The sequence below is a fragment of the Hyperolius riggenbachi genome, chromosome 2 (genome assembly GCF_040937935.1).
Source record: "Hyperolius riggenbachi isolate aHypRig1 chromosome 2, aHypRig1.pri, whole genome shotgun sequence".
In the NCBI taxonomy this organism is placed as follows: Eukaryota; Metazoa; Chordata; class Amphibia; order Anura; family Hyperoliidae; genus Hyperolius; species Hyperolius riggenbachi.
In genome coordinates, this window is record NC_090647.1 from 153,261,337 (window position 1) to 153,285,847 (window position 24,511).

Here is a 24,511-nt window from a genome sequence, read left to right on the forward strand (position 1 = left end):
GGCACCTGGCACTGCTCCATTGAGTAACAAACACACAAGTTTCACTTTTCTGTGGTCATGCAAGTTTGTGAGTGATACGCAAGTGACGCAAATGCTGAGCATGTGGTATAGAGGGACTTAGAAGTAGGGCCTCCCCAGAGAGCCTGGTTACAGGAAGACCAAGAGGTCGTGCTCTCTCTCTCTTCAAGGGGTAACCGTCTAGAGCAGAGAAGGTGTGTGAGCACGAGCATCGAAAAGTGAAACATAAAGGAAAGAAACCAGGTACTGCTGGGTTCCGAAGCTGGGATCTGCGGATCAAGCCATTTTAGGGGGGATTGTTATAATTTAAGTAGGCCTCAGTTATTGGGACTGAGTTTTAGGTAAAAGGCTTGTTCGCAGAATATACCTTTAAATAGAGTTTCTCGTGATGCAGGCAGAAGCATCTCAGTGTCTGCTTGAAGCAAATGATACAAGCAGATACTGAGAAGATGTTCCTAGTCCAAGGTCTTAGGCCTACACTGCCCCAGACAAATGGACTACGGGAACAATCAACATGGGCCATATTTATAAAACATAACATTCTTGCAACTAGGGCATAATATCTTATTGAATATTAATCGAGTAGGTGTGTGTCCTGACATCACAAGGGATCTGAACCAATCATAGATGGCTCAGTGAGGTCACATTTATCTCTTTCTGGTTCATATAAAGAGGGAGCACGGAGGGAAAAGGATCTGCACTCTACTTTCCAGCTATCCGGCTCTCTATGCTTCCTAGTTAGAATACTAGCTTCCTGTATGTATGATGTAAATATATGTGATGTACATAGGACATAGGAAAGACTATTTATACTTTGAAGAAATCAAACTGTAACACAAGATGCTTAATAAACCCCTTTGAAAGGTGAAGAAGGCTGTCTCCGCTCTATCTCCTGTATGCTGTCGCTGTGAGTTGCAGCTCTGATGAGTTGCTGGTGCCGGAGCTAAAGGTGATTTATTACACAGGCGTGGAGCTGCAGCCATTGCCTTGTGCATGGGGGCTGTGGGCGTGCGTGCACGTGGGGGCGAACAGGGGCATGCACTGCTAGCGCCCATTTTTGAAACGGGCCTAATTGGCTTGTTTTAAATAAGTCTCCTTAATATTATATGGGTATTAAAAACAGAATGCAATTATTTGCTAATAATTTATTTGCATTTTACACAGTGCCTCAACTTTTTTGGAAAAGGGGTTGTAATACATGGAGTTTATTGTGTGCAGCTGGTGTTTTCATTCTGTAGTATTGGAACTCAGCCATAGAGTTTTTAGGTTTTTTATTGTAAGCAGTAAGTGGTGTTATTTTATTTAGCTAGTGTGCTTTTTTAAGAAAAAACAAACAAACAAAAACACAGTAATGTTTAATGTAGGGAAAGATGTTAATTTTTTTTGTCTCATTTCTTTAGCCCGGAAGTTGAAAACCTCATTTACTACTTTTTACTTTTTTCTGCCATTTGTTTCAGTAGTCTTAAGGTGGTCACTAACGATCCAATTTCTAGCGAAAAATTGTTCGAGCGATCAGAAATTCTGATTGGATTGGTTGTAAATAGTGTCAGTTGATGGGCACAATCGATTAAGAACGATTGGATTTTCATCAAACCAAAATTTGGATTTTCTTGTTGGTTGTGATAGATAGGAAGCAAAGATTGGTTCGTTGATGGTGTAGTGAACAATATTTGCTTCCGATCAGAATTATCTGATCGCTCGAACGATTTTTCGCTAGAAATTGGATCGTTAGTGGCCACCTTTAGTTTCCTGTTTAGCACGAGCTGTGTGGAGTGAGCTTGGACAGGGATGTCTTTCTTGTCTGATATTCTCTTCAGGCTGTACGCTGCTGCAGAACCTAGAAAAGGAAGTCCTCCTATCAAGACTATTTATTGCCGGGCTAGAGGCACAAGGGTGAGCTGGATTAACACCTCTCATTAACCTCGACCACCCCTATATGCTAAATCCCTTTTCTCAGTCCTTAGGAGCTTGTGGGATATGCAATTGAATACTAATGTAATTACTGCAAACCTTGAAAGATGAGCTTCTTCATTTATCTACTCAGGGCAGGGAATAACAGTGTGATGCGACCTTAAAGCAAAATCATCATAAATGCTCTTGACACTGAGCTTCAAAAGTGACCCTTCTTCTAAGACTTGTGCTATTCTTAAACAATAAAATAAAATATAATTTTTAAATGGTATATTGGTTTCACAAAACTAAGGGGTATGTTTATAAAGCAGTGTTAAAGGGTAACTTAAGACTACCTTAAAGGGGAACTGAAGAGAGAGGTATATGGAGGCTGTCATGTTTATTTCCTTTTAATCAATACCAGTTGCCTGGCAGCCCTGCTGGTCTATTTCTCTGCAGTAGTATCTGATTAAAACCAGAAACAAGCATGCAGCTAGTCTTGTCAGATCAGACTTATAAGTCTGAACCACTGAATCACCTGATCTGCTGCATGCTTGTTCAGGGGCTATGGCTAATAGTATTAGAGGCAGAGGATCAGCAGGGCTGCCAGGCAACTGGTATTGTCTAAAAGGAAATAAACATGACAGCCTCCATATACCTCTCTCTTCAGTTCCCCTTTAAAGAGAACCTGAACTGAAAATAAAAAGTCAAAATAACCATACCCAGGTCATACTTACCTCCCGTGTAGTCTACTCCTCGATCTCTTTCGTCTCTCCTGTGTCCTGTTTGTCCACTGCGATCAATGGATATTATTTTAAAAATGTCCATTACCCCCTAACAGCTTCCTGGTCAGCACACTAATATCACCCACTTGAGCCATAGGGAAACATGGACATTACCTTGCACATTCAGTTGTAACTGACAGCTGCTGATATATAACTGACAGCAACTTGTATATTTCAGTTCTGACAAAATATTGTCAGAACTGGAAGGGATCACTGTAAAAAGAAAATGATGAGCTTCTGAGAGGAACTGACGGTGAGATTAGTATGTAATATTCATTTGCAGCTATGTCATGTGTTTATTTTAAATAATTTTCCTCGCTACAGGTTTCCTTTAAAAGCCCCCCGCAGCCGACCTGTGCCCATGCCTTTTCAAAACCATCCTCTGTTTCCACACAGCAGCTCACTTTCACTTCACGCAGCGGGTGTCCACTGCGCAGCCCTGGCCGCACGCGTCGTCGTTCACACTGCCATCGCCGGGAGCATACTGTGCAGGCACAGTAGAGATTTTCTCATACTGCGCCTGTGCAGGACGCTCCTGGCGATGGGAACGCATAAGAGGATACAAGTGAGCAGGGCGCAGTGGATGTCAACTTAGTCGGCTTCCACTGCGTGAAGAAAAGTGAGACATGGCGGGGGACTGGAGGATCGTTTTGAAACGGCGTGGACACAGGTCGGCTGCAGGGGGCTGGCAGAAGCCCCAGGTAAGCGAAACTCTTTTTTTAAGTAGTCTTCAGTTCCGCTTTAATTCTATGTTCTACAGGCCCATATCTTTATGCAATGGAAGAACATCACTGTGGTAAGCAGGAGCGTAGCAATAGCCATAGTAGCCATAACAACTCCTATTGTGCCCTGGAGCAAGGGGGCCCAGGTGGTGCTTAATGTATTCACCATTAACTTTCTTGAGTTTCTCCATTCTCTTTGTCTCAGTACACAAGAACTATGTGCAGTGTTGAGTGCATGAGAATGTAAATTGCCCAATTAAATCATATCCATAGGGTAGGGGCAGGTGGCATTGCTTAAGAACGGCTAAATCTGAGGGCTCCATGAAATTTTTGCTATGTGGCTCTATGATCTCTCTAGCTATGCTACTGATGGTAAGCAGTGACATTTTCCCTCCTGCTGTTAGCTCCCCATTGGCTTTGTAAGGTCACATGACATTTCAACATTATGTGGCCCCAGCCAACCAATGAGAGAGCAGGATAATATCCTTCCCACATTAAAAAAAAGTAGATGCTGTTATGACAGTGAGGTATAATAAACCCCAAACTCGGTGGGGAGAATGAGGTACACAATGCCAACCTCACAAATTCAAACCTCAGTAGCAAGTCAGGCAGTATTCCTGTGAAGGTTCAGATTTTGCTTCCACATCAGGGTACTGTATATCCAAATAAAAGCTTCAACTGGGCACCTTTTTAAAATATATATATATATATATATATCTGCTGTTTTATGAATTGTACAGCATTATACTTTAGAAATATTAACTTATCTGGGATATTTGGCATTTCTGCTGAATGTTATAAACGGGCGTTTCTAGGGTCCTTGGAGATCGGGGGCACCTGTGGGCACCAGGTGGGGAGGTATATGTGCCGCGGCAAAAAATGGGCGTGGTCATGAGGTGAGTGGGCGTGGCCATGGGTGGGGCCAAATGTACATGAACTTAGCAGCGGTGTAAGCTACAGATAATGGGCCTGCCCATCGAAATATTGGATGGAGCCCCCTGTCCTTTATTTAGATAATTTACAATCAGTATAGGCATAGATCAAAGATGTATACGCACATACAATTTTGATTGGTCAATCACTGACCCCCAATTTTACCATCCCCGGGCAGTAAGTGGGCCAACAGACAATTAATTTTATGAACAGAGCTAAAATTGGCTAATCAAAATTGTATGTGTGTACCAGGCTTTACAGCTAATACTGTACATACTGAAAGTAGCAGGGATCAGCATACAATATAGCTGGTTTACAATCAGTAAAGGCACAGAGTAACACCTTACACTGTACACACTGGAGGTAAATCAGCACACAGTGCAGGCACTAGAGAACAGCGTATACTGTACATACTGTAGGCAGCAGAATTCAGCACACTGCAGCTAGCGTGCCAAAAATATGAGGATCACGTTGTGCGGTGTGCTTATCGCGCCGCACCGAAAAATGGGTGGGCCATGGACCAGAATATAGGTGTGGTAACGGGTGGAGACAAATTTACATGAACCTAGCAATGGTGGGACATTAGATTATGACAGTGGTGGCGAACCTTTTGGAGGCCGAGTGCCCAAACTGCAACCCAAAAGTCACTTATCTATCGCAAAGTGGCAACAGCAATTTAAACTAAATACTGTACAAAAGTTTTAACTCATACATGAACATTATGGAAAATCCAATTTGAAAATAAACTGTGAAGATAAACAATTTCCTCCATCCTACTCCTGAAAAATGAATTCAATTTTTTAGAACCTCCCAGTTTTATTTTCTGTTTTAAAAAGCTAAAAAAGTAGGTTTAATGCTATTGTCTCCTATGATAAGGATTCAACTTTTCCCATAGTCTCGCAGTTAGCAATCATGTGACCCCCAACAAGACAAATTCAGCAATCATGAGGCCCCCAACAAGACAAATTCAGCAATCATGAGGCCCCCAACAAGACAAATTCAGCAATCATGAGGCCTCCAACAAATCATGAGGCCCCCAACAAGACAAATTCAGCAATCATGAGGCCCCCAACAAATCATGAGGCCCCAACAAGACAAATTCAGCAATCATGAGGCCCCCAACAAATCATGAGGCCCCCAACAAGACAAATTCAGCAATCTTGAGGCCCCCAACAAATCATAAGGCTCCCAACAAGACAAATTCAGCAGTCATGAGGCACATAAATAGACAGCACTTCACATAAATAGGCAGAATGCCCCCTTAATAGGGTAGCCCCCCAAGTTAGGTAGTGAGTGACAGGGACCCCCAGGTTAGCTAGTGAGTGTCAGGCACCTCCAGTTAGGTAGTGAGTGACAGGGACCCCGATAGTGAGTGACAGGGAGACCCTTTAGGTAGTGAGTGAGTGCCAGGGTGCCCCTTTAGGTAGTGAGTGAGTGCCAGGGAGCCCCTTTAGGTAGTGAGTGAGTGCCAGGGAGCCCCTTTAGGTAGTGAGTGAGTGACAGGGAGCCCCTTTAGTTAGTGAGTGAGTGCCAGGGAGCCCCTTTAGGCAGTGAGTGAGTGACAGGGAGGCCCTTTAGGCAGTGAGGGCCAGGGAGCCCCTTTAGGCAGTGAGTGAGTGCCAGGGAGCCCCTTTAGGTAGTGAGTGAGTGCCAGGGAGCCCCTTTAGGTAGTGAGTGAGTGCCAGGGAGCCCCTTTACGCAGTGAGTGAGTGCCAGGGAGCCCCTTCAGGCAGTGAGTGAGTGCCAGGGAACCCCTTCAGGCAGTGAGTGAGTGACAGGGAGGCCCTTTAGGTAGTGAGTGAGTGCCAGGAAGCCCCTTTAGGTAGTGAGTGAGTGCCAGGGAGCCCCTTTAGGTAGTGAGTGAGTGCCAGGGAGCCCCTTTAGGTAGTGAGTGAGTGCCAGGGAGCCCCTTTAGGCAGTGAGTGAGTGCCAGGGAGCCCCTTCAGGCAGTGAGTGAGTGCCAGGGAGCCCCTTCAGGCAGTGAAAGAGTGCCAGGGAGGCCCTTTAGGCAGTGAGTGAGTGCCAGGGAGCCCCTTCAGGCAGTGAGTGAGTGCCAGGGAGCCCCTTTAGGCAGTGAGTGAGTGCCAGGGAGCCCCTTTAGGTAGTGAGTGAGTGCCAGGGAGCCCCTTTAGGTAGTGAGTGAGTGCCAGGGAGCCCCTTTAGGCAGTGAGTGAGTGTCAGGGAGCCCCTTTAGGCAGTGAGTGAGTTCCAGGGAGGCCCTTTAGGCAGTGAGTGAGCGCCAGGGAGCCCCTTTAGGTAGTGAGTGAGTGCCAGGGAGCCCCTTTAGACAGTGAGTGAGTGACAGGGAGGCCCTTTAGGCAGTGAGTGCCAGGGAGCCCCTTTAGGCAGTGAGTAAGTGCCAGGGAGCCCCTTTAGGTAGTGAGTGAGTGCCAGGGAGCCCCTTTAGGTAGTGAGTGAGTGCCAGGGAGCCCCTTTAGGTAGTGAGTGAGTGCCAGGGAGCCCCTTTAGGTAGTGAGTGAGTGCCAGGGAGCCCCTTTAGGCAGTGAGTGAGTGCCAGGGAGCCCCTTTCGGCAGTGAGTGAGTGCCAGGGAGCCCCTTCAGGCAGTGAGTGAGTGCCAGGGAGCCCCTTTAGGTAGTGAGTGAGTGACAGGGAGCCCCTTTAGGTAGTGAGTGAGTGACAGGGAGGCCCCCTCTCTAGCCGCCGCTCCCCCCCTCACCTGGCAGTGTAGTCAGACCTCAGGATCAGCGGCGACCCGACCAGTAGTACGAGCGGGCGCCGGACGCACCCGCTCTATATGCGGAAGTGATGTCACTTCCGCATATCAGTGCGGGCGCTGGGTCCTAGCGCCCGCACGATTGGTCGCCAGCTCGCCGCCTGATCCTGAGGTCTGAGTGACGCGGTGGCGGCGGCTGGAGGGAGCCGCTGAGATCCGTGGCACCCCAGGACAGATTGGAGGCACGTGCCACCCCAAAATAGGGCTAGCGACGCCCCTGGTTATTAACACTGTACTACACCTCCATCACATCCTTCAGGCTCTTTTTATTGCGGCGGGAACCATGTGACAACTGAAAATGCCACTTAGATTTTTGGGATAAGGAATATTGCAGAGCAGTACAAAGCCTCCTCTACCATCAAAACTGCTATGGATTACTGAAATCACTCATGAAAGCCCAGTGGCTTTTACAACTTGTTGGATTGTTATACCCTGTATGCTGTTGTACAGCACCTCAGAAGATGCTGGCGCTATAAAAATAATAATTATTTTATCAATGAAAATGCATTTCAAGTAACCAGCAAGCAAGAAGATAAATTTGACAGTACTTTTTTTACCTACTTTTTAATACTTTTTGTACAACTGACTGAAATTGATCTTGAAGTGATCCAGACTCTGAACTTTATCCAAAGACTAGGTGGACTATAAACTAAATACCTTTCACCCTTTTTCTTTTTTTATTCTTGCATGTGTTTGTTTTATAAAACTTTTTCTGTTAATATTTCTGCATCGTTTTTCTTTTCATTAAAACAGTATTTAACAATCATTACACTGAACCTCTGAAATGTTCAGACTAGATTTTAAAGAGGACCAGGGTTACAAATAAGGGTGGACAAGCCTTTAGTGTAGAGCTCTGTAACAGAGCTTCAAGGATCATCAGGTGTCAGCGGAAGTACCCCACCTGCTTCCCGCAAATCATTAGAAGGTCTGAAACGCCACCCCCTCCATTTGTAAGACAGCCCAGCAATTTTTATCTGGACTTCTCCAAAGCTTTTCAGCCACAGAGCTTTGGAACACTTTAGATAAAAAACAGCAGGATGGTTTAGGCGGGAGAGGGTAGGGTTGGGAGTGAGTTTAAGATCTCTAATGAGTTACAGGCATCGGACCAGTGGGTGAGTTACTGCAGCTGACTCCAGCTAATCTTTGTAGCTCTGACTTGGAGCTTACACGAACTGTTGTACCTATTTAAAAGATGGGTACTAAGACAACTTATTTGAAAAAAAAATACTTTGCACTTTGTAAAATCTGCATGGATTTGCCAGTGACTTGAGGTACCTTTCACACTGCCTGCATTCCATTTTGCTTTTGAAAAGGCTTGTGATGTTCCAAACACAAGTACAGTAAAGTTACAATTGGAATCGTGAGAATGCATTCATACTAAATGTATTTCCGATTTTCTAAAAAGACAGTCATAGTTCTGCTGCATTTTTCCACTATTTCGATTGAGGCCAACATAGTGAAAATCGCAAAATGCGAAATGCAAAACACGTAAGTTTTGATTGCATTTTACGATTTTTGGTTTGAAAGAGTCCGCACACAGAGATTTTTAAAAATCAGACTTGTAGCAGTGGTTGCTGTGAATGACATGTGTTTCTTTTAAAACACGTTGTTTGTGTACGTTGAGGGTTTACTGCTAAGATGACACTGCTAAGTGATGGCTACCATCACCCTGCCAGCACCTAGGCCCGCTTCATACTTACATTTGGTAGAACAGCGAGGAGAACGCCAGCGCATACCACTAAGGCTGCACCCGAAATGACCACCAGCTCAGTGTGCAGCACCTATATAGACTTTCTACACACTTCGCATTCAATTCAGATGCAAATCATATGCAAATCTGCTACTACTTATCATGCAAACAGGAAACTCAGGAGGAGGGGCTGAATTGAATGCGAAGTGTGTAGAAAGTCTATATAGGTGCTACACACTGAGCTGGTGGTCATTTCAGATGCAGCCTTAGTGGTATGCGCTGGCGTTTTCCTTGCTGTTCTACCAAATGTAAGTTACACATTTTTTTCTGCTTAGCTGCTCCCGAGGTTTTAAATTTAGGTTAGGTCACTTGCCCGGAGGTCTGCCTCACCGTGGCGCAAGTGTCTAGTATAATATACTTTGCATGCAAACCATATTGGATGCTAAAGTACCTCCTAGTTTAATAAATGTTAGCACTTGTCTTGGATGCAGGGCATGCATTTTTCAGTCTGGCAGAGGCGGTGTATGCCTGTGCGATTAACCATTCAATTGCAGCATGTGTTTGGGGATGCGCAGCCTTTCCCCCCCACCGCTTCATACTTGTTTTGAAGTGGCAAACAGATCCGTTTCCCAATCACCGATCATTCGGATCCATTTTCACTCCGTTTTTGTTCCGCTGCTTTCATTCCGTTTCCCCACATCCGCCCCCCAGATCCCCAACACCAAAGTGTATTTTTCTATTTAGAATAATTCATTTCTTCACTAGTGTGAAGAAACGTTCCGTTTCCTCTTTGCCCCCAATGTAACAATTCAGCCTCCGTTTCAGGTCCGCTGGGCTGCTGTGTCCGGAAAAATTGGTGCTGCGAGAAACTTGCAGTCTGTTCAGTGGAACGTACGGAATGGAACCCTTTGAATGGACGGATGTGAGTGGTTCCATAGGTTAACATTCAAACCGTTCGCATCCGTTCCGTTTGTACAGTATCCGTTCCATGAATGGCCTTTTTTTAAACGCGAGTGTGAACCAGGCCTTAGATTGTTCTCCAGCAAGCTGAAAAATCTCTGTGCAAGGTGAGGCTGAGAGTCTGTTACTATGATAGCTGGGAGTGGGAAAGGCTGAAGTTTACTGGATATTATAAAATGGCACCATAGCTATGAATAGCATGCAACATCTAAAACACCTAAAAGATGGTTAAAAAATTCTTATAAAAAATTCAATGCAACACTTTCTTCAGCACATCATTAGAAGTGGGATGGCAGCAATTTTTAACTCTCATTTATAATTTGGCCCTTAAATAAAATTATTATTATTGATTTATATGGCACCATCATCTTCCGTGGTGCTGCAAACCGTAAGAAACAGACATGAATACATAAATACAGACATTGTTCATACTGTAATATACAGTTAGTAGGATGGTAGACAATATAAATGTCACAGTGACTGACTAATACATTGTGACTGTGACTAACACAATGGGCTTGATTCACAAAAGCGTGATAAACTCAGTTATCACGCCTAAAAACTCAGTTATCACGCCTAAAAGCTTTGCATGTGCAAACTAGGGTGCTAGGTAGTTTGCACCCTAGGTTGCACATGTAAAGCTTTTAGGCATGATAACTTAGTTACTTCCCTTTTGTGAATCAAGCCCAATGTGTAGCAAACTACTAGAAAGAAGACAGAGAGAAGAACCTAGCCTTTACAAACTTACAGTCTTAAGTAATAATAAGGAAAAAATGGGAGGTGAGGAAATGCATGAAGTATATATCTGGAAATGGTGTATTTTTAAAATTAGGCAATAGCCTAGGTTAGATTACATGTTAGTCTGAAAACAAGGTGAGTTTAACAGAAACCTGAAGTAAAATAAAGGTAGCCAGTTTAACTTACCTGGGTTTATTCCTGCCTCTTGCAGTTCTCCTGGTCCTTAACTATCTTTCTGCATTCTTCTATTTAGCAGCTGTGCCCTTCTGAAAGATGCATGTGCAGCCCGGGCCAGTATCTACGGGCCACACGCCTCCAGATTGCGCTCCTGTGGCTTGTGCAGTTCCTTTAAATTGCTACCGTGCATGTGCCAAACTTTCCCGGCCATGGGAGTACGATCAAGGAGACGAGTGGCCGGAGCTGCCCATGCACAGTAGCCGCGATTGGCCCAGTCAGCCAGCTTTCAGAGGGGCACAGCTGCTGAATAGAACAGAGCGGAATGACGGTGAGGGACCAGTACAACTATCGGGACTGGAAGAAGCCCCAGGTTAATTAAACTGGCCACTTTTATTTCACTTTAGGTTCGCTTTAAAGGTTTGGAAAATGATGGATGTATAGTATGGAAGGGAATTGCAGAGGACGGGACAGGTTCAAGAGAAATCCTGCATTTGTGAATTTGAGGAGATAATTCTACAGGAGGACAGGAGAGGGTTGTGTGCAGAGTGGAGGTTATGGAGGAGATGTACGAGAAAGGGATTGTGAAGGGCTTTGTAGGTTACAATTAGGATCCTCCGGTTAATATATTCATGTATATTGTAATGAATCCCACAAAAGCCTTGAAACAGACTAAAGACAACCTATAATGAAATAAATGTGAAGACTGCCATTTGATATTTATCTTTTTTAATGTTTTACATTTTCAATGTTCATTTTGAGCAATTTGTTTTTTAAAAATGTATTCTTCATTTATGTACCTTTCTTATTTCTAATTTTTTTACGCTCAGTCCAGCTGTTAGAGATTAGACCTGGCCATAGATAGATTGTGGCTTGAGATGCATAGTGATATATTTCTAAAATCACGGCCAAACTGCCAGCATCACGGCCAGCCAGCCAGCCAGCTAGCATCATGGCCAGCAAGCCAGCATCACGGTCAGCCAGCCAGCATCGTGGCGAGCCAGCCAACATCAGGGCCAGCTAGCATCACCACCAGCCAGCCTAGGTTACACTGCTGTTAAGTTCATTTGGCTATGTGGTGGAAAGTGGGCATGGTCAAGGGTGGATCCATGCCCACTTTCCACCACATAGCCATGCCCATTTTTTGCCCAGAGGTGCCCCGGATCTCCGAGGACCCTAACAACGCCCCTGGTGCATTGTAAAAACAACATGGCATAAAGTGGAATCTTCTTTTACCAGAGTTGCATCTTCACAGGTACAATAGGATTGTGAATCTTACCGTACCCTAAACTTTACCATCATGCAAAACTAACCTCTAAATTATGCATGTTTATTTTTAATAACACAACAAAACAAGGATGGTTTCCTAGCTTTTACAACCATTTGAAGATTCCAGTGTATTTGTGTTTGATGTTCTTTCGGAGAGCTAAAGCCACTTGACACGTTGGAAATAACTGTAAGTCATAAGACACCAGCTTTCTAGTGATCACTTACCTTTTCAAGTTAAAGTGGGGAGTATGTCATGCACAAAAAATTCTGGCTTGATAACTGGCGTGAATTAGGGGCCAGGATCAGCTTGTTGTGGTGCTGGGGTGAATGCCAACTAACTTACAAGTCAATAGTGGAATAATGAGCCCTGGTCTTGAATTCCAGTTCGTTGATGTGTCAGCAACATTGGTATTGCTCATTAATCTCTGCTAAGATGTCTGCACATAAATGTCTGCACATAACCACTTATTTGAGAGAGTAAAATTAATTTTAGTTTCAAATAAACATATATTTTTTAAGACATGATGCATAAAATACACACAAGGTATCATGTTGTGTAACATAATGCTAAATAATTCAAGCAGTGCTTTGAAAATCCAAATAAAACTGCATAGGCAATGGTGCTTCTCCAAAATCGCAAGACTCGTAACTATGAACATGCCATGCTGAGATGGGAAGCAAAACGATTTGATAAGTATAATTTTTATTTTATCTTATAATATCTCAAAACTTAGCTTGCCGTAAAGCATAAAATCAAAGACGGCCAAAAGACAGAAAACCAAGTCAGAAAAGAAAAATAAAACAAGAGGAAAATGATAATGACGAGGAAAAGAAAAAAAGGGAAGAATGACCTCCTCCATCTTAAATGGTGATATAAATATTGCAACACATTACTTTAAGGAATTTAAGCAAAGAGGTAGTCAAGAGATAGATTACTTCCACACTGTCAAAATGGTTGAGAATTTCTTGTTCTATTTTCTATATATGCAAAGAGCAGAAAGGTATTAAGAAATTATACATATTCACCCCGGGTAACAAGAATCTGATACACAGATATATTGACTAAAAAACAGAAATAAATATATATATATATATATATATATATATATATATATATATATATATATATATATACTGTGTATATATATATATATATATATATATATATATATATATATGTACTGTGTATATATATATATATATATATATATATATATATATGTACTGTGTATCAACTAATCACAATAAAATTTATATCTTTTTTTTTTTTTTGCACAAATTAGGCTCTCTTTGGGTGGTACATTATGCTAAGAATTATTTTATTCTAAATGCATTTTAATGGGAATAATTAAAAACAAAATTAAAAAATTAATTATATCTCAGTTTTCAGCCAAGATAGTTTTAAAATAAATCCATATATGATTGATTTTGTTACTACTGTAATAATTGTGAATTTATACATTTTTGTGATGGTTTAGCATATGGTAAAAAGTATATTTGTGTGTTTTTAACATGTAACAAAATGTGATTTTATTGGTTATCGAATGAATTGACTCAATATTTACCTACTTAACCCTTGATCTATCTAAGAAAGTTGGATTTCCCTAAAAATCCCTAAATTAGCATCTTGTTTGGCATATGGGGTTATCAGTTATATTAAAAAATACGAGTTATTGTTTAACCCATGTGATCATTTGATCGGAATATTAGGTGGTTTTGGTTCAAATCATATGGTAGGTTGGCGTGTACTACCACAAATCAACCACTAGACTCAATCTTTAGGTTAGAAAGGAACCTTACTTTAAAAAATTGTTGTTGTTTTTTATTTGTTTGTTAACAATATTCACTTATAAATTATTTAGTCAATGTTTACCCATTGTAAAATCATACCACACCCTGATTTAGAGTCTTAAAAACAAGGAACACCAAGAGCCCCAATAGTGTAATATGTACTGGTAAATGGTTACTAGATAGAGTAAATATTAATACTTACAAACCAGGTGTGAGGATCCGCTGGGCTGCCTGCGCAGACAGGCAGCCTTTTGACCACTGTTCAGGTCTGTATTCTGCAGGTCTCTGGAAGAGAGACCTTTTGTCAGTATTGCAGCTTGCTGCTGAGGAATTTGGATACTCCCGTTATGCAAATCCCCTACCTGCTTCCTTTGATGACTGGCAATATAAAGAGCTATGTTTCCCAGAGTCCTTTGCTGGTCATAAGGATTCCTTCCTGTGAAACACTCCTGGAGGAGTGTCAGCCTTACTCTTTGTTTGAAGATCAGCTTAGAGTAATTCCTGAAACTGCGCTAGGCAGGTTTCCCTAGTGCAGTTAGGATTGCTTATCTGTTTTGTTTGTCTGTTGCGATTGTCCTGTCCCAGCGGTGGTCGACAGGAAATCGTTCTGTGTGTCTGGGTGCTAACCGGAACAGCGGTTGTTACTGGTAGCCCCTTCTGATCTGTCTTACTTGGATCGCACTAGCCTCTTTTCGCTAGTGCTGTGGATCCTTCTGTTCTGCCTCCCTGGATCACACTAGCCTCTTTTCGCTAGTGCTGTGGATCCTTCTGTTCTGCCAGGCACTTCTACTGACCACATATGCTATTGCTCCGTTGTTATTGCCTGATGAAGCGGGATCAAACCTGCGAAACGCGTTGCATATTTGGAGTTCATAAATAAAATATATTGACTGTGTTTACTACAGTTGTTGTGTGTCTACTTGGAGGAGGTAAGTCCACCACTACCTCCTCTATTTACCAAGAATTTGGTTTTTAAGCTCATTTAGCTTCCTTTTATCCTTTTGGCGCCTCTGTTCTCCTGCATGATTTAGAGTCTTGTCAGAGATCACCTTTACTGCTGGCAAGGTAGAACAAGAACTTTACTTAATGTAACTTAATAAAATTGCTTTTATTTTACAATTTTCATTTATAAATTATTTGGTCAATTGTCAACCATTGTAAAATCTTTCCTCTCCCTGATTTACATTCTTAAATGTTTCACAGGTGGTGACATCTTTACTGCTGGCAACCTGCATCACTGTTCTGAAATGCGCAAAAATAACACCTAGTCTCCCAGAGTGCTTTGGGGCCGAAGGCCGCGTAACTAAATAGCCTAGGATAAACATCACCAGAAGGGTCGGTTACATACTAATATGCGACAATATATACATCGAGGACGTTTTTCTTATGCGGAAATGAAAATAATCAAGGTAATTGTGGGTATCCCGAATAATGTATTACACTTCACTACATGTCACTGCAGTGCCTCTTTGAGTGAGTTGTACTTTTATTGAGAACATGCATTGCATATCAAGTAGGTTTGAATAAAGCTCTATAAATTGTGGAAGATATGAAAGTCAGCTATGGGCCCAATTAAATTCACTTTTTCCCCTAGGTTTTCTCCTAGATATTTTCACATCTTATCAACACATCTGCCACTCACCTACACTTCTTATTCTTTTTAGGTGCAACCTAAAAACTCACCTCTTCAGGCAAGCATACTCTCCTAACTAGGACACTTTGCCCACTGAACACCATTTATACCACTTCATACACAGCTTCCCTTTACCTACTGTCCTATACCTTCAGCTTTTACTGTATATACTGTATGGCCTATTGGCCAGGGTTCTCTTCCCCTTTTTGTGTCACAATGCTGTGTAATGTGTTTTCCTACCTCCCACCCCTGTACAAATCTGTAGTTGATTGTTCACTGCATCAGCTGTAATTTACCATTATCTTGTATTAACTGTTGTATTGTTTATTTTGGATTTTTGTACCCTGTATGCTGTTGTACATCACCACGGAAGATGCTGGCGCTATAAAAATAATAATAATTATTGTATCAATAAAAATGCATTTCAAGCAACCAGCAAGCAAGAAGATAAATTTGACAGTACTTTTTTACCTACTTTTTAGTACTTTTTGAAAAGCGTTGAAAAGTTATTTTAAACAGAAGATGAAAAACTATCTCTTTGGAAAAAGCTGAGGAGAAAAACTGAATTGGATGGAGTCCTATGTCTCTAACTTGTGCTAGAATTCAAAATGTGTATCTGAGCCCACATGATGCATTCTTTGTTCATCTAATTGCATACAGAGCATTTGTGTGCCCGAGCATCAGCATTAGGTAACACTTAGCCAAATACAGTATGTGCATACCACATAACGACCAGCTAACGGCTATAGGCGGCGGCTGGTCGTTTGTGGATTTTCATGGAAACAGCCGCTCGTTCGAGCGGCCTTTCCATGTCAGTTCATGGAGGGTGTCTCCATGAACAGCCTGCGAGCCTCCGATCGCGGCTCGCAGGCAAAATGTAAACACCCGGGGAAGAAATCCCCTATGTTTACATCCATACGGCGCTGCTGCGCAGCAGCGCCGTAAAGGAGATCGGCGATCCCTGGCCTCTGATTGGCCGGGGATCGCCGCCGTGTGATAGGCTGAAGCCTACCTATCGCCCTCCTGTGCCGCCAATGGAGCGAAGGGGAGGGAGGGAAGGAGAGGGAGGGAGGAATCGCGCTGCGGAGGGGGGCTTTGAGGAGCCCCCCCCCCCGCTAGGCACATGTGAGTGGCGACGATCAGACCCCCCCAACAGGACATCCCCCTAGTGGGGAAAAAAGGAGAGAAGTCTGATCACCCTGCAGCAATGACGATCTGTGCTGTGGGCTGGAGAGCCCACGCAGCACAGACTTAGGAAAGCAGCCCCGGTCCTTAAGTGGCAGTTGACGATCCCATTGGAATTATTAAAACATAACTTTTACTTCATTATATTAAAAAAGTTTGATTTCTTGGATTGTATTTCAAAATAGATTACTGGGGGTGTCTCTAACTGTTAACTCACCCATGTATTTTGAAATACAATCCAAGAAATCAATCTTTTTTAATATAATGAAGTAAAAGTTATGTTTTAATAATTCCAATGGGATCCTCAACTGTGTGTAATATATAAATCAGATTTGTGTATTGCAAATATGTGCATATGCAAAGATGCATTGGGTGAGGATATCTCTGCCATTTGCGCTGGCAAGCAATATACTCCGTAAGCACCACATTAATGGAATCTACATAGTGACTATGATAAAAGTAGATGTTATGTTATTAATAACTGGGCAGTCCAGTTTTTCCACTGTCACAATATCTCTTGGCAAAAAGCTGATGGTGTCAGTGTACTGTCCTATGACTACCGTAGCATTATCCGGGTGTAACATGTAAGTGAGAATCTTCTTTGCTAAAACATCTCCTTGATGGGAAAGTGCAGAAATGATGAGTGATCATGGGGTAATGTCAGTGGACCCATTGCCTGGTCAGCAGGCAGGTTCAGCACAAAGCAACACAGTAAAGGTCATTTATTCAAAGTCCGCAGTGGTGCTTATCACTTACAAATTCCATGTTGGGATCTGTATTCATGTAGAGTTTCTACTTTAAAGGCTTTGTGTGGCCATTTGAGAAACTGCAGTCCTGGGGTATATTCCTTACAGAGAAAGTACAACTATTGACAAAATGAAAATTATTGGAGAGGATTCATTAACATTAATGACAAGCAAAGGTAGGTAAAGAAGGCTTGGCGTGTACAGTATATCTTATTGCCAAGTGTGGGTACCTCCTTCACCTAGCTTTGTCACAATTCTGATGTGTGTTATAGAAGGTAGAACACTGACATAATGAGGTTTGCAGTGTAAGGCTCCCTGCACACTGCAAATCCGTTTTGGGATTCCGATTCCGTTTCCGATTTGCAATTCCGATTTTCCCTGAATGCAATCAACAGAAAAACAGAGGAAAAAAACGCAGCATGCAGTAACGATTAAAAATCGGAATTGGAATCTAAATCGCATGCAGTGTGCAGGGAGCCTAAGGCCTGGAACCCACTTTTGCAATACTTGCCGATTACCAGCAACTGACAAAGCGCTACAATAGTGGATCCCTATGGGTATGATCCAGCATGCAGTGGAGCAATTGCAAATCACTGCTTGCAGCATTTTGGGAGTGATCTGCATCACTGGCTGCAGTAGCCAAAAATTGCGATTGCTCCTGGAATTGCTTTGAAAATGCATCAGTTCTATAATTTGACAAATCACAGGCACTTTACGATTTGCTGCAAAGTACCCATAGTGGGTCTCAGGCCTTGCTCTGCACATACACACAGCTTACTGCATGCACAATTTAGTATTGACATAGGAGTGAATGAGGAGGCTGGCACTGCACCCATACATTTTACTGCAATTTATAGAGACACATATGAATGTAGGAGAAAGTATGAAATGTAGCATGTGTAGTATGCTGTCTACTTACCTGCTTGCTCTGCAATCATGTAAGTGTCTCTTTGATTTGCTGTAAAATTGGTGGATGCAATGCCACCCTTCTCTCTCACTCTTATGCCACTATTACATCTCATTCTATCGGCCTGAGCTCATCCCTCAGCAAGCCTGATGTTACTACGTGCCCTCATAGTCGTATCAGGAGCTGGAGAGTCCTGGTTGTCTTTTTTCCTTAAATTTGTAGCCTAGGAAGCGCACCATGGTGCTGAATATGTTCAGCTCTGTGGTATGCCAGAAAATAATTACCATGACCCATCCCTCTAGAGCTATACCAGCCTCCCCTCCCCCCCCCTCCCCCCCCCAACTGCAGTATATGTTCTTGTAACACTGTATGAGCATGGGGATCACCTCCCAAATTTTATACCATCCTGTATATACCAGCAGTGGGTTGAAGTGTGGTTGTGAATTTAAACTTTATCTTCTGATTTTGTGGAGTGCTGACTTTTTTTGCACCTTCTGCTGCCTGGATTGTCTGGCACAGCTGTCCACCACCAAATTACCAGAAGATGTATGCAGATTACTTTATACCAATAATCCCCTCCTCCTCCCAAAGTGCAGTACTTAAAAAGACTCTGTAACAAATTTTTCAGCCTTATTTCTTCTATCCTATAAGTTCCTATGCCTGATCTAATGTGGTCTGGACTACTGCAGCCTTTCCTAGTTGCACAGTGGCTTCATTATCTCTGTTATATGATCTAATCTTCTTTCCTCTGACGGCTTTGTCGGGCTCAGGCACTCAGGCAGGAATGTGCAGCCCTGCTTGTGATAGGATAGAAGCTATACACACCCTCTCCACGCCCCCTGCAGGCTCTGTGTGAGTCACAGACTGAGCTACTCTCAGCCTATCACATGCTGGTTAGAGGCCATGTCTTTTGTTTGTAAACACTGCCTAAAACTGGCAATTACAAGCCAGGATTGCAGCAGGGAGTGGCAGAAACAGCACAGAGGGGCCCAGGAGAGCATAATAAATAGAATGGCATGCTTTCTTTTTATTGTAAGAATTTTAGAGTACAGATTCTCTTTAATGCTGGTTGGCATGGCAGCAAATCAGACACCAACTGGGACAATGGTGTTCTAGTAATTAGTGCCAATGGTTACAAATACTACACTACTACCTCAATCAGTTTATTGATTCTGATAGTCTTTTGGTGTGTAAGGGATCCCAGGAGACCCATGTAGGCATTAGTGGGTGTGCTTATCTGATTGCTTTGATTTGGTGGACAATTAAACAGTATGATGAACTCTTGCTGCGGTAAACTCGTCCTTCACCCCTCCTCTGGAATCCCCTGCCACAACATATCTGTCACTCTCCAACCTGAAAATCTTTAAACACTCCCTCAAATCTCACTTTTCTGACAAGCATACACTGTAACTTTGGCCATTCCCCTTTTCATCACTGGCCAGGTTGTACTTCTTACTTGATAACCTAAAAACACACGGCCTCTAGGCATGAATATTGTACACTACCCCACCTCTGGTTTCCCCCCAATTCCTTTAGATTGTAAGCTCACAAGGGCAGGGCTCTCTCCCCCGTTTGTGTCTTGGAATTTGTTATACATTTTATTAATCAAGTTACTTTTGTCACTGTCATTACCAGTTCTGTATTTTGTATCAACTCTGTATTTCGTATCAACTCTGTATATTGCATATTGGTGTATACCATTGTCTGTATTGTTTTGTACCCCATGTTTGTTTCTTACTTTGTACAGCGCCACGGAATATGTTGGAGCTTTATAAATCAATAATAATGATAATATTTTCTGAACAAAAAGGCAAACAATTAACCAGAACTAGGGCATATACAGTATATATGTATGAAAAAGTTTATTTTTAAAAGTTATCTGTAATATACTGTATGTATAGAAGAGACATGTTGCGATATGATGATTTGTCTAGAAAGGGATAATCCCTTGCCCTTAAAAACAGAAAAAAAGCAGAACTTGTGTTGTTATGCAACTAAACTAAAGCATCCTACGCAATGTTTTGGTAGTGGAAGGGAATTTACCACCATTAAGAATTATTGAATAACGTGAGTTATTTTGTGATGTCAAGCTTACAGGGTACTGAGAGTACTAAGAGGACAGCAGCAATGCCTTTCGGACATATAGCGGGTTGAGGATGTATAAGAGGTACACAGTAATGTACCCAATTCTTCACAATCTTGATATAGGTGGGGCAGTTTAGCAATAGAGTGTGGGTTCACTGATATTTAATAAGTTTAGTGCAGAATGGTCATCATTGACTCAATCTGAAACTTCCCTCTTCTTTGTAAGGAGAAGTAAGAATCATCACCATCACTTATAGAATCCACGGGGCTTTAAATGAACAATACAGTCTTTTAATTATTCGCTGTACAAAATTCTTTCAGATTACAGGACAGGCATGCGGACTCAAATTCGGATACTCAAATCACAAAGGGACTGCCTGACATGTGTTTCACGGCCAAACGCCGCTTCCTCAGAGGCACACAGTACACATACACAAAAGATCTTTTCACTATTCATGGATGCATGTCTGCGTCCATGTTATCGGTGGTGATTGCTCACCTTAGTCTTTGATCAGATTGCGGACTGGTATCTTTGAGGGTCCATACTGGATGTGTATGTGTACTGTGTGTGCCTCTGAGGAAGCGGCGGTTGGCCGTGAAACACGTGTCAGGCAGTCCCTTTGTGATTTGAGTATCCAAATTTGAGTCCGCATGCCTGTCCTGTAATCTGAAAGAATTTTGTACAGAGAAGAATTAAAAGACTGTATTGTTCATTTAAAGCCCCGTGACTTGTTTGGAATTTGTGTAGTAATTTTGGGGTGGAACATCATTACCTGTTTTTTTATTGTTATTTGTATTGCATCACTTATAGAATGTTTGAGTAGATAGGAACAACGAGCACTTCTGATGGTTGGACGCAATCCTTATCACTCTTTATGGAAGGCATGCACAGCCTCATCAAAAACAATATTTCAGCGCACATCCGTTAATATAAGTCCTTCAACACATCAGTCTATAAAATACATTAAAATATTCAGCCTTTAATGTATTTTATGGACTGATGTGTTGAAGGACTTACAGTATATTAACGGATGTGCGCTGAAATATTGTTTTTGATATTGGAAGTGGTTTACCCTAAGACCTGATTGAAGTGCACTCTGGAAACGCATTTGATTTTTGAATAATTTTACTTCGCTGGTGCGCTTTGATATTGATTAACCATGCACATTCATATTTACCCAAGCTGTGCATCCAGGATCATAATGAAGACACGTATGGACATCCTAAGGAAATTTATTGAAGAGAAAAATGATTCCACTGTCAGCATACACATTGCAAGGCAGCTTGTCTGAAGTAGCATCTGAGTTTAAAGCAAAACCCCATACAAATATAGTAATTCATATCTGAAATACGGATGCCATCACTGTATTTAAAAACAGTCAGCAGTGTTTGGGCCTGTTTCCATTATGTCAGAATCATTGCGTATCACCACATGCAAAAACGGACGGCCTGTTGAAGTCAATAGGCTGCTGTCTGATTTGCAAGCGGGGGAAATTGAAAAGCATGCAGCAAAATATGCATTGCATATCCAAATCCCAGAAGCTGTGCGATGGCTTGGCTGGAGGGATTCAGATGCATACTTGCATCACTGCAAGTGCTGGCGTTCGTCTTTCAAGAAATGGACCCATAGGCCTCCTTTAAAAAGCGGCATGCTGTGTATTCACTGCCTGTCCACTGCTCCTGTGCACGGGGCAGGCACTTGTTAGAGCTTTGTATGGGCAATGAAGAGGCATCTGTTGTATGGAGTCACATCTGAGCACAGCTGCAACCACACTCAGATGTGATACTATGCGGTTCTTTGCTACACAGTAACCACACCGTGTGTTGGGCGCTGATATGTGTGGGGTTATAAATGCCGCCATTCTGCTCTATTAAATTGCAGCTGTAAGGCGCTCATAAACTTGCAGACAGGGGCGTTGCTAGGATCCTAAGAGATCAGGGGCACTTTTTGGAACTCCAGCTGAAAAAAATGGGTGCTTCAGGATGTGGGTGTGGCCATGGGTGGGGCCAAATTTACATGAATTTAAAGGACAACTGAAGTGAGAGGTATATGGAGGCTGCCATGTTTATTGCCTTTTAACCAATACCAGTTGCCTGGCTATCCTGCTGATCCTCTGCCTCTAATACTTTTAGCCTTAGACCCTGAACAAGCATGCAGCAGATCAGGTGTTTCTGACATTATTGTCAGATCTAACAAGATTAGCTGGATGCTTGTTTCTGTTGTGATTCAGACACTACTGCAGCCACATAGATCAGCAGGGAAATAAATATGGTAACCTCCATTTCCCTCTCACTTCAGGTGTCCTTTAACAGCAGTCTAAGTAGGCCTACCCAGAAAAATGTTGGATGACGCCCCCCTCTCTATTAATACAGAAAAAAATAAAATGCAGCATATAACATAAATAAGCAGTGTCACATAGTGGCAAGCTGGGTGTTGTGATGACATGCTGGAAGCTGTGGTGCCTGGAGCCTCCATAGGGAGCATGCAAGGTTGTGTATGTCCTCACTGTTCCTCCCCTGACCCCCCCCCCCCCCCCCCCCAAGCAGTGTAACACAGCAGGAGGAACTACCCATCTCCTCCATCCGCTCTCTATGGGCTGGTGCACACCGAGCGGCTTTTTGGGCGTTTTCAGATCCGCTTGCGGTTGCGGATCTGCTTGGTCAATGTATCTCAATGGGGTGGTGCACACCAGAGCGGGAGGAGTTTTGCAGAAACGAAAAATGCCTGGGTGAGGCATTTTTTGGATTGTGGATGCGTTTCTGCCTCAATGTTAAGTATAGGAAAAACGCAAACCGCTCTGAAAAACGGCACTTCAGAGCGGTTTGCCAGGCGTTTTTTGTTGCAGTAGCTGTTCAGTAACAGCTTTACTGTAACAATACAGGAAATCTACTATACCAAAACCGCTAGACAAAACCGCAAAACGCTAGCTGAAACGCTACAGAAAAAGAAGAAAAAGCGTTTCAAAATCTGCTAGCATTTTGCGGATCTGCTAGCAGGTTTTGGTGTGCACCAGCCCTATGTCTGGAGACATCCTCTGTAGCTGGCGATTCTCCCCCTAGCATCCGAGAAGGGGCTCTAGCATCTGATTCATTCTCAGACACTATGGGGAGAAGCCCGGAAGAGAAGAAGATGTCTGCAGAATCTGGAGACCGAGAGGTGAGTACTGCTGTCTCCTGTCTGGGGGACATCCGGGGCCCCCCAGAGTAGATCCGGGCAAGTGCCACTGATCTTTGGGGCTAGCAACGCCACTGCATGCAGATCAGAGGCGGAACTATGTGTGGTTGACCAAATTCACAAGTCACAGACAGTAATTAAAAAAGACTTTGAAAGCTTTCAGACCTGAAAAGCCAAAGATAAAAACCCTCCCTCCCTCATTTCTTCCCACAAGTTAGAATCACCACTTTTATTTTTTTCACTGTCCCTCATTTCCTGTCCCAGGATTTATATCCATGGAATTGTAGTTGCTTAAAACATCAACATCTTTATATTTTGGGCACCAAATGACCTGATAATCTATTACACCATGCATGAGTAATTATTGCTTTTATGTGAAACTTGTTGCCCTGCACTTTTTTTGCCAGTTTATACATGTGGCTGGAAGTTGGCGCATAATATTGATGGTTGTGCAAATTTAATGTGAAAGCTGATAGTCGCCATAAAGTCTGTACCCTTCAATTGCATGAAAACTGCACGCATCAACAGTCTCTCTAATATTCTTTCCTAGAATACGCAAGGAAGAAGATTCATTCAAGCAAGAAGTGTAACATGGAAAAAAGCTGTTGAAGTCTGTAATACGTACTTGTGCCTGACAAGGCAAATAAACCTAGTAAAAGTTACTTGTATGTCAGCGAGCTGATATTTCCACATATTTCCACATACAACTAAGTACGTTTTTCATACTGTATCTGTATAGTCTCATTACCCTGTCACCAGCCATTTATTGTCTCTTACCGGAGGTTGCCCGCAGAGGTAGCTAGTATGGATGGGGCACAGTGCCTGCTTTGTAATGCGGCTTGCCATACTGCAATGCACCACCTATGCGACGTTCACAGTGCAGCAAGAGTGTTGTGGTATAAATGCACATGTCTGCACTGCATGCAAAGTAAACCTGTAACAAAAAAAGTGCCCCTATGGGGTACTTACCTTGGGAGGAGAAAGCCTCTGGATCCATTCCTAATGAGGCTGCGCTGTCCTCTTCAGCCTTAGAGATCCAGCATTGGCAGCCCATAAATATCAAGCTTGTTGTCAG

The 24,511-nt window shown here is 42.7% G+C and overlaps 1 long non-coding RNA gene across 1 annotated transcript in view; it reads left to right on the plus strand.

Moving 5' to 3' along the window:
* The window catches only part of LOC137544134 (uncharacterized), a 39,255-nt gene extending 15,200 nt beyond the window's left edge, over positions 1 to 24,055 (plus strand). Inside the window, exons 2-3 of the long non-coding RNA XR_011025732.1 lie at positions 14,909 to 15,114; positions 23,987 to 24,055. This is a non-coding gene — a long non-coding RNA (uncharacterized lncRNA). The remainder of the gene's footprint in view (positions 1 to 14,908; positions 15,115 to 23,986) is intronic.
* Positions 24,056 to 24,511: the final 456 nt, after the last annotated feature.